Source organism: Pygocentrus nattereri, chromosome 20 (genome assembly GCF_015220715.1).
Source record: "Pygocentrus nattereri isolate fPygNat1 chromosome 20, fPygNat1.pri, whole genome shotgun sequence".
NCBI lineage: Eukaryota > Metazoa > Chordata > Actinopteri > Characiformes > Serrasalmidae > Pygocentrus > Pygocentrus nattereri.
This window is the reverse complement of record NC_051230.1, coordinates 26,187,441-26,198,653: the sequence shown is the minus strand read 5'-3', so window position 1 is coordinate 26,198,653 and position 11,213 is coordinate 26,187,441.

The following is an 11,213-nucleotide window of genomic DNA, read 5'->3' as shown; positions in this document are numbered from 1 at the left end:
ACTGCACGGTGTTGCCATGTGACAACAACTACTTTATCTTAATTTTACTAAAAAGCAGTGATATAAACTGTGTTTTCCTATTTAATTAGGGAAAAAGGTTCTTTTACTTTGAAAGGACAAATACTTCTTGACATTATTTAAGCAATTTCAAATAACAAAAACACATTAAAACATTTTATCATGTCTTAGAAATCATTTGTGCAGTAAAGGGTTACGGCTGTACATTAAACACTGCAATGTTTCTCTCTCCCCCCACCTCTCTCTCCCTCTTTCCTGGCCTCTCTGTGCGCCCTCGTGTTTTGCCAGTTTTGGTGAGCAGTCGCTATGATCTGTCTCTTTTCAACTCGGCCTCTGTTCAAAGACCAGTTGCCGGCGGGGCTGAGTGCGCCGAACACGCGTTAGTGCCGATGCTTTTCGACAAGGGGCCAAGCACGCTTCGACATCGCTGGGGGTGGGGGATGTGTGTGTGAGAGAGACAGAGAGAGAGAGGGAGTGTGTTTGTGCATTGCTCTCAAATTCACAGCATGAAAGAGCTCTCACTGGAAGTGGGAGGAATGGTGCGATACGGGACGGAAAGGTAACGGTGTGCCCCGGGCAGGTGGAATGTTGCTAGGAGACTGAGGCAATGCAGGAAGAGAGAGGAAGGCGGGATCAGCAGCATAGTGAACAGGGGAATAAGGCCTGTCAGATTGCATGTCTGTGGTTTCACAGTGGAGTCTGTTGTTACTGTGCAAATGGTTGAGCAGGACATTTAAATATATGCCTATGCAACAGGTCTAATGTATGGCAAAAATTATTCTGTGATATTTAAGTAATATTTGCAGCTGACCTATCTATGCTCGGCCCATAAACGCAATGCATTCTTTGGTAGAAACGAACGTGGGGTCGGACAGGCTTTATGAAATGTTAGCAAAAACAAGAAATTGGGAAAATTTCATCTCCAAATCTAACCAATCTATGAAGTGAAACCCCACATACACGCTAGTGAGCGCGCACACAAACACGGGGGCAGTGAGCACACTTGCCCAGAGCGGTGGGCAGCCCTATCCGCAGAGCTCAGGGAGCAGGTAGGAGTTAGGTGCCTCGCTCACAGTCATGAACTGTCAGCTCTGGGGATCAAACCGGCAACCTTCTGGTCACAAGGCTGGTTCCCTAACCTCTAGCCCATGAGTGCCCCAGATTGGATTTTAGATTTAATACATAAAGCTGAACTTCCCGTTTAAATTGCTATGCTACCCAGTGAAATGCTGATTATGCTTTTGGAACTAGGACTGCTGAATATTTGTTACTGCTCTATTAACTCTATTACACACCAAAATACCCATTTATCTATCCTGCAGTGTGACCTTTCACACACACACACACACACACACACACACACACACACACACTATATAGGTTGGTTGAATGGATTTTAACCTACATGCCTAAATGCCTTGAGTTGTGGCCGTGTGATTGGCTGATTAACTATTTGTGTTAACAAGAAATTGAGCAGGTGTACCTAATAGCCAAAAGTGGTCTAAAGTGTATATAAATGGTGTCTCATGTTCAACTCAGAATTGAGCGGCTTTACAAGTAGGATATTATATATAAAATGTGCATTATATTTCAAAAGGTATTCACTCACCCATCCAAATCATTGATTTTAGGTGTTCCAATCACTTCTACGGCCACAGGTGTGTAAAACCAAGCACCTAGGCATGCAAACTGCTTCTACAAACATCAGGAGCTGAGTGAATTCCAGCATAGTACAGTGATAGGTTGCAACCTGTACAACAAGTCCAGTTGTGAAATTTCCTTGTTACTAAATATTCCAGAGTCAACTCTCAGTGGTATTATAACAAAGTGGAAGTGACTGGGAACGACAGCAACTCAGCTATGAAGTGGGAGGCCAAGTAAAATGATGAGGCACATAGTGTACAGAGGTCGCCAACTTTCTGCAGAGTCAATCGCTACAGCTCCAAACTTCATGTGGCCTTCAGATTGGCTCAAGAACAGTGTAGAGAGCTTCATGGAATGGGTTTCCAAGGCCAAGCAGCTGCATCCAAGTCTTACATCACCAAGTGCAATGCAAAGCATCGAATGCAGTGGTGTAAAGTGCCGCCACCGGACTCTCTCGACTCTGGAGAGACGAATCACGCTTCTCCATCTGGCAATCTGAGGGATGACTCTGGGCTGTGTGGTTGCCAGGAGAACGGTACTTGACTGACTTCATTGGGTCAAGTGTAAAGTTTGGGGGAGGGGGGATTATGATGTGGGGTTGTTTTTCAGGAGTTGGGCTCAGCCCCTTAGTTCCAGTGACAGGAACTCTAAATGCTTCAGCAGACCAAGAGATTTTAGACAGACAATTTCATGCTCCCAACTTTGTGGGAACAGTTTGGGGACGGCCCCTTCCTGTTCCAACGTGACTGCGGATCAGTGCACTGGAACACGTTTGGGATGAATTAGATCAGAGACTGCGAGCCAGGCCTTCTCGTCCAACATCAATGTCTGACCTCACAAATGCGTTTCTGGAAGAATGGTCAAAAATTCCCATAAACACACTCCTAAACCTTGTGGAAAGCCTTCCCAATTGAAGCTGTTATAGCTGCAAAGGGTGGGCAGACATCATACTAAACCCTATGGATTAAGAATGGGATGCACTCAACTTCAAATGCATGTGAAGGCAGACGAGCAAATACATTTGGAAATATAGTGTGTGTATATTATACCCAAGTTGTTATACACATTATACCTAAGCAATAGTGAGTTAATATTAGCTTTCAGTCCCACATCACAACTAAAAGAATATTCTTTATGATAGAGTTTGTTCTTGAATTGAAACACATATCTTTATTGGTTACACTAACAGTAAGTAGTAAAACAGCTGTATTTATTTACCGATTCCTGTGAGCCAACTCTGATGAGAGAGTTTTCAGTTCTAATTAGCTTTCTCAGTTTATGGTTTGTAAAATTAGCTGAGTTGTCATTTTTACAGAGTCACTTACCTCAAAACTACCCAGTGTAATGGAAATTACCCAACAAAATTGAACAGTTTTAACTTGTAGGTCATGTGAACAGACATGTGGTGGCTGGCTTCATGCACCATGAGGAAGGGACTGTTGTGTGATCAAGAAATGTACAAAATATTTGTTATAACTAAATTGGAAAGACAAACCGCAAAACCAAAACCTTGTATCCATGCCTTGTGCCTCCATATCTTGTTACTTGCATTGTTGTAAAAACACATCGCACTGCAAAACTTCGAAAACAGTTCTATAAATACCTTCTTATTTTGCATCTACTCATGCTGTAGTCAGTGTTACTTTATTAGCAGTACAATATCCATTGCTTCCTGTCCACAAGACAGACCCTCTCTGAAACATCTTTATTCCCTGTACGCCCAACGCAAAAACAGAATCCATCCTGAAAGGCCAGACTGAGTTAATGCTGATGTCATGAAATGATTTAGGGTCATAGCTATGTAGTTAGATCAGGGATGAGTGTGTGAATCGAGAGGAGAAAAGGGGTCTAAGGGAGTTGGGAGTTTTCTTAGCCATATCTGAGGTATTTAGCTGGGAGGACATGGGAGCTCTTCCCTATTATGTCATAAATAAACACATGGCAGTAAGCACAGGTTGGCAAAAAAGGTTTAGGTTTGTGAGTTAAAAGTCCACTTTAGGAGTGACAGGAGGTGTTTAGCTGAAAATGTTACAGGAGCAAGAAATCCTAGAGGGTCGTCCATTGAACTGACCATAGACAGAATTCCTCGCCTGGTGCATGGTTGTTCTTTGGGGAATACATGGAACTTGAAGATGTCCTCTTCAGCACACCAATGCACACCAAGGGCCTGATCCAGTGGTAGGTCTTCAAGGTCTAGGTCCAAGTCTTTCACTCCCTTTGCCTTTTCAAGCTCAGGAATGTGAGCCAAGACTGCTCGACTGTTACTTGACCACTTGGTGAGATTAAAACCTCCCACTGCACACAGGGATTTCAATTCTTGATACAGGTGGATAGCATGGGCCTCTGTATCCACTGCCTTCAGCAAATCATCCACATAAAAATGATTCAAGACAGTGTTCACTGCTTCAGCTGAGAAGTTGTTTTTATGGTCTTCAGCAGCTCTTCTCAAGGCATAGCTGGCACAACTAGCTGAATATGTTGCTCCAAAGATGTGAACAGTCATCCTGTGCCCCAAGAGGGGCTGAGAGATGTCTCCTTCATCCCACCACAAGAAACGCAAAAAGTCACAATGTTTGTGGTATCTTGACCTGATGATACAACTTTTCCACATCTGCCAGGATGACTACATTCTCAAGACGTAAATGCAGCAGGACTCCAATCAAGGAGTTCCTAAGACTTGGACCCTGCAAGAGGTCACTGTTGAGAGATGTTCCTTGATAAGATGCTGAGCAGTCAAAAACTACTCGCAAGTTTCCTTTTTTGGGGTAATATACCCCATGATGGGGTATGTACCAGCCCTTGCCATTCTGCAGCACCAATTCCTCTCTGGGCACAACTTCAGCATGTCCGCATTCTAGAATGGTGTCCATAAACAGGTTGTATTCCTCTTGAAAGGTCTTGTTCCTACCAAACTTCCTCTTTAAAGACATTGCCCTTTGCTCCGCCATCAGCCGATTGTTTGGCATTTTGGGATCCCTTTTAAATTGCAGTGGCAACTGATAGTGTCCATCTTGTAGTTTTGCAGAGGTATCCATCATGTCCAAAAATCTCAGATCTTCTTGAGACATTTCCATCTTCTCGTATGCACTCTCAGGGAAGTCATGATTAAGCTTCTGGTTCAACAGTTCACTCACTCTTTCTACAGAAATTCTGTGGCTGCAGACGTACAGTTTGCCATGCTTATTGAGACAAGCATGCTCATCATGGAGGAGACCACCAACAACACATCCCAATAGGTTTTATTTGCAAAAGGCCCATTGCCTTTGTTAATTACCACCCTCCATGGCTCCATAAGTTTGGGCACATTTATTTCAATCAACAGATCAATATCAGCATCAATACTTGGCAAGACCACATCTTTTAAATGAGGCCATTTCTCCAAATCCCTTTGTTTTGGGATATGGTCTTTGCTGACTTCGATTTCTTTCTGTGTATAAACATCTGGCAGTCCAAAGAAATCTCCACCTTCCAAACTACTTACTTCTAAGCCTCTGATGACAATGCTGTCAGTGGGTTTCTCCTGACCCATAGTGCGCAAAAGGATCCTGTGGTGCCTTCCCTGTGGCGTTCAGTCGTCTTTGGAGACTCTCCGTACAAAATGTGGCAGAACTACCTGGATCAAGGAATGCGCAAGTCTGGACAATTTGATTCGAACTATTCAACTTCACTTGAACAGGTACAATAGTCAGTGTGCAATGATCATCACTGGATCCAATGCTTTTCTTCTCCAGTGAGACCAATCCACTATTAATGGACTTCTCAGACCCACAGGAGCTCCTTTCCTGGTTCGTGACTCTACCATCAAACTCGGATGTTTATTAGAACACACAATACATGTGAGGCGCCTTTTACAACCTTTACTCATATGGCCCTTTACCAAACAGCCAAAACAAACACCTTTCTTCTTCAACAATTCAACATGTTCATTATGTGACTTGGATAGCAACTCTTTGCATGAATCTAAGGTGTGTGTTCCATTACAAATCGAACAAGAGTTTGAACTAATAGGCTTGTCATTAGTAGATAGTCTCTTTAACCCTTCTTGCTTAGGAACTTTACTCTTGAGAAGTGTAGGTGCATTTGTCACAGCAGTGACAAAGCTACCTTTGCTTTTAAAGGAAAATTTAGAATCTGACCCAGGTTTGGACTGCAGAGCCTTCTGTGGGAAATAGCTGTTGTATGCCTCCAAAAAGGGGGTCTTGCATGATTCTAGCCTGCTTCTCGATGTAGTTAACAAGATCAGAGAAGGTAGCTTTTGGTTGCCTATGCTCCAGGATGTCAAATGCGATTGACCGCCACCTTTCCCTTAACTTGAGAGGAAGCTTTGAAACAAGTAGTCTTAGATTAGAAGGTAGACCAAGTACCTCCATGTCTTGCAGTGTTTGTGACGGGTTGCAGCATGCCTGAAGAAAGAGTGCATAACTGGACAACGCCTTTCCATCTTTTGGTTTAATGTTACTCCAACTCAAAGCTTTCTCCATGTACGCATTAGTGAGCTTTATCTTGTCACCAAAGTGATGCTCCAACAATCTTTTAGCCTCTGCATATCCCTCATCTGCATTCATTTATAAACAACTCCTTACCAGCTCCCTTGGTTGGCCGGAAGCGTATTGCTCCAAGTAATACAAGCGGTCCTGATTACTAATGGCCTTATCTTCGATTCCATGTATGAATGCCTGCATGAAAGGTCTAAAGTTCAAAGGCTCTCCATCAAACACAGGTATATCCCTAGTGGGAAGCAATGATAACCTATGTTGCTGAAGAAAGAGGTTTGCTATGTCTTTTAGGCCACCTGTTTGAGTGCAGGGCTGGGGCAGGAGTAGCTGGAGTAACTTCTGTAGTCCTGAGGACAGAGGTGTCCGTTGATGTGGTGCGGGTAGAGACAGCTGCTACTATGGTGGGAGTGGAGGTGGCAGCTGCCTTTGGCTGATGAGGATGTTCCTCGGCCAGTGGTGGTTGAAATGACAGTTGGTTTTGCTTGTTGGCTGTAAGTATCTGAAGAGGAGTCTTGGGAACCAATTTTATATTTGCATGTTCAATTGAAGGTTCTGGATCGAAAAATGTTTCCTTTAAGGTTATTCCTTGTGCTTCCAGGTAAGAATTCATGCCATCCATAGGTAGCTGTGACGGAGAGACAGATTTTGCTTTGTTTCCTTCCAACTGTTTCTCATAACTCTCCAGAACTTTCACCTTCACATTTGCTGCAGCAATGCCAGTTTCCAGGGCATTCTGTTCTATAGCACTTTGCAATTGCATCTTTTGCATTTCAAGAGCATGCTTCTTCTTCAAGAAGAGCTGCCTTCTCTGCTTCAGCCTTTGCGCGTACTGATGACACCGAAGACGTACCCGATTTAAAAGAATAACCAGATCTCTTTGATTTCATTTACACGTTAGAAATGCTGTCTAATGGAGTAATGATGGGTGCTGGCTGAGGTAAATTGCCTTTCCACAGCTGCACATTATCCAAAAATGACAAGGAGGAGTTCTTTCTTGGTTCATACCAGTTAGCATGTTCATGTTCCCTTTCATCAACATTCAACATTCAACATATCTTGCACAAGCAAATGAGCTTTGTCAAATTCAGTCAATGCATCAATAAGACCTTGAAAGCCATTGCCCATACCAGCAAGATTGTCTTTATCCATAAACTCCTTTAATTCATTTTGCTTCTGTGTACAAACACCCAGTTTCCCTTTACGGGTTGCAATGAGCTGACTTAATTTCTTTTCCATCATGATGGCTATATCAATATTCTCTGAATGAGACATATTCAAACAATTTCAGCAGTTTCAAACAACTTGAATGTGACACAGAAAGGTCTAGTTCAAATCTTTGTTCCAAAATCCAACAATCCAAAATGGTCCAGGCAGCACACACAGTCCAAACAAGTCCAAAGTCCATTCAAACAAACAAACAAATCCCATTTTCAAGTTTGAATATCCAAGGTTTAAGTACTTAAAGAAAAGTTTTTACTAATATAATGGCCAACTTATTCCAATATGCAGATGCTGTAAAAATGATTACACACTTATCTTAAAAACACTGTGTCCGGCTGTTGCTCATACCTGGTTTCATAGATGGTAGCAGAGGCAGGCAGGTAGGTAGGGAGAAAGCTCACAGTCAGGCAGGCAGGTAGGGAGAAAGTTCACAGTCAGGCAGGCAGGTAGGGAGATGGGTAGCAGGCAGACCAGCAGATAGCAAGCAGGCAGGCAGTTAACAAACAGGCAGGCAGGGAGGGAGGAAGGAGGTAAGTGGCAGGCAGGCAAGCAGGTGGTACACAGTGGAGTAAATCCAAATTGTTTGTAATCCACAAAAGATAGGGTTAATCCAAAGTATAAGTTCAAAGTTTAACACAAATTCCAATGGGTTTTCTCAATTCCAATGGGCGCAGTTCAAACATTAAGGTTAAAGCGGCAAAAACTATTCAATTACTGCATCTTCCATTGTCTAACTGAGACTGGCCACTATTTGGACGCCATCTTTATCTGAACAGGTGGCCTAAGACCGTGTCAAAATAAAAGTCCCAGACTAAAGACCAGCAAGCAAAATGGGAGTCTGAATTAAAAAGTTTAACTAAATTGGGCTCCAACAATTACTGACAGTAATTCTTAGTATTTCTTAGATCTTCAATGCTGCTTTCAAGTACTTTTTCTGTTGTTGTAGTTACTTACTTGAACAGAAATGTTGTTAATTGCATTACTCATATGTTTCTAAAAGAACAATATTCATTTTGCAAAATGCATTTTCAATGGTAACTTTCCCCGACAGACATGACCCATGTTTGCCTTTGTAGGTCATTTGTATGAACTTCATTTATGTTTAAGTTACCTGCATCAACTAACTGCACAACTTATGCGCAATGCATTGTGACCGTGGGAAGCCGAACAATCTGCCAGAGCATCTGATCTTGCCGATATGAAACCGATGGATAAAGAATCCCATTCTGAAGAAGTGTATTAACCTTGCCTAAACATGTCATACCAGATTTTCATTCAGAAACAGCTCTGCATGCATTTCCATTGATAAAGATTGTATGCTGAAGCAGCTGTTTCCGACCAGATTCTAGGTTTTGAAACAGCACCAGCCATTCATAATTTTTATCAGCATAGTATGGATTTGTATGGGTTTTACAGGCTAATATAGAAATTAATGAGTAATGAGATTTTCCATGAACTAATGAGTAAAGTAACTGTAGCTGGACAAAAGCAACGAATAAAATGAGTCATTTGTTTGGATTACTTTTTTTGAGCAACAAGTCCAACACTGTCAATTAGTTGCAATCAATTATTTAAAGTGCCATTGATGTCATTAGAAAAATTCTAATTTACTGAACTTCATCATATCATATATAAGGTATTGCCTCCTGGTAGTAGGGTCATTTTATGGTCAATCTGAGACCATTTGGAAGCCTATAACAACTGCTCATTTTGGTTTACAAAACAGTTAATGAACTGGGAGTGGTGACACGTTATTTTAACAGTCTACTCTAGATTTTTTATTGTCTTTAACTGGCCCCGGAAAATCCTAATGACTTTCCAAATTGGTTAATGTTGGCCTTGTAGGCAAAAATGTACAAGTACAAAGCTGACTCTTTGAATAATTGGTAAATGTACATATACTCTTTGCCAGAATTCTCCACTTTCAAGGTAGGTGAGTGGTGCTAATCTTAGATAAGGTTTGTATAAACTTTATCCTCACCAATCACAAGGCCAATGTCACATGTCCCTCCCACAGCTTTCATCAAAACAATACATTTCCTCATGAAAAGTCAGAATTTTTCAGTTTGGAGTGTGGGAAAGTTGATACACACCACAGCTGGCATGGTGCTAATACATTGCAAATCCTCTGGAAGCGGAAGCAAGTTAGCCAGTGACATCCTCTGCTCTCTGAACAATCCTGTTGACTGGTTGCGCATAGTTCCACATGAGTGGAGGAACAGTCTTGGACAGTGGAATATCAGTCCAACCTGCTCATTGCAATATTTGGCCTTGTCCAGATGTTGTTTTTTCCATACAAAAACTGCTGGATATTTCACATAACACTCAAATTCGGTATCATACAAACCTTTAAAACATTTTACACTATATTGCTTAATATTTAAATTTAGCTTACCTTTTTCACAAACATTAATATAACACTCAATATAATGCTCATCTCGACCCAATATATAAACATAATCCTGACCTTAACTCTGGTTATAATTTGACCAAAACACTGTTGATAAATGGGTGAATTTCACCACAGAGGTAGTAGATAAGTAAGACTTCATTTTTAACAGAACACACACACACACACACACACACACACACACACCTTTTCCAAAATCTTCCTACAGGAACTGATGGAGGGGCCACACACCCTAACAGGAAATAGGTGGTCTCCATAGGAACTGACAGAGGAAGGAAGAACTGACTGTCATTTTCTTTCTGTTTTGCGTACATCTGCATCACACTGTCCACGCCTCTGCTGAGTACTGCTCTGTGAGATTCTCATAAAAAGCAGAAAAATAAAGACAACATAATTAAATGAGGCCCAAGCCAAAGGTGCAGTAACCGTTCTGCATGTCCCTTGTTATATTAAGTAAGGTTTATTTTAAAAGATCAGAATTAGTAATATTAATAATAATAATAATAATAATAATAATACATATTATTATTAGTAGTAGTATTATTATTAGTATTATTAGTATTATTATTATTATTAACATCACTCCCGAAGGTTATTAACCTTTAATACTGTTTGCTTTGAGTACATTATAGAACAGCAGTGGATCTTCTTAGTATATCTAGTACCTATCAGTAAAGGAACTGAAGTTTGTTAGCCCTGTTCTTCTCTTATTAATGCACTCTCAATCTGAAATAAAATGCTCCAAAGTGAGAGGTGTATCCAACTACAAAACAGTATGGCAGTAACAAAGCAAAATAAAACATAAAAGTGAATTACTAACTAACTGCCAATGGCTAAAACTTAACAGACTAAAAAATTGAAAAAATTCTCACAAATATATGACAAAATATTATATCCACCTCCCTAATATGCTGTTGGTCCTCCACATGATGACAAAACAGCTCTTTCCAACACCAATATGTTCCTTTATATATAAATTGTGAGGTGGACCTGCCACAAATCTGAATTGGGGTTCCAGCACAGCCCACAAATGTTTTACTGGGCTGAGATCTGAGGAATTTGGACACCTTGAATTCGATGGCAATGCTCCACAAACCAGTCCTGAACAATGTGTGCAGGGTGGCAGGGTACATTTCCTGCTGAAGGAGGCCACTGCCATCGGGAAATGTCATTACCGTCATGGGGTGTACTTGCTCCTCAACTATGTTTAGGTAGTTGGCACATTTCAAATTGATGTCCACATGAATGATCTGATCCAAGGTTGCCAGGCAGAACATTATCCAGAGCATTACACTCCCCCAAGAAGCAACCAGGCAAACTTCTTCCGTTGCTCCAATGTCCAGTTCGGACAGGTGCCCTTTGTAGGCTTTTTTGATGGTGGACAGGGGCAACAGGGGGCAATGCACTGTGTGAGTGACACATTC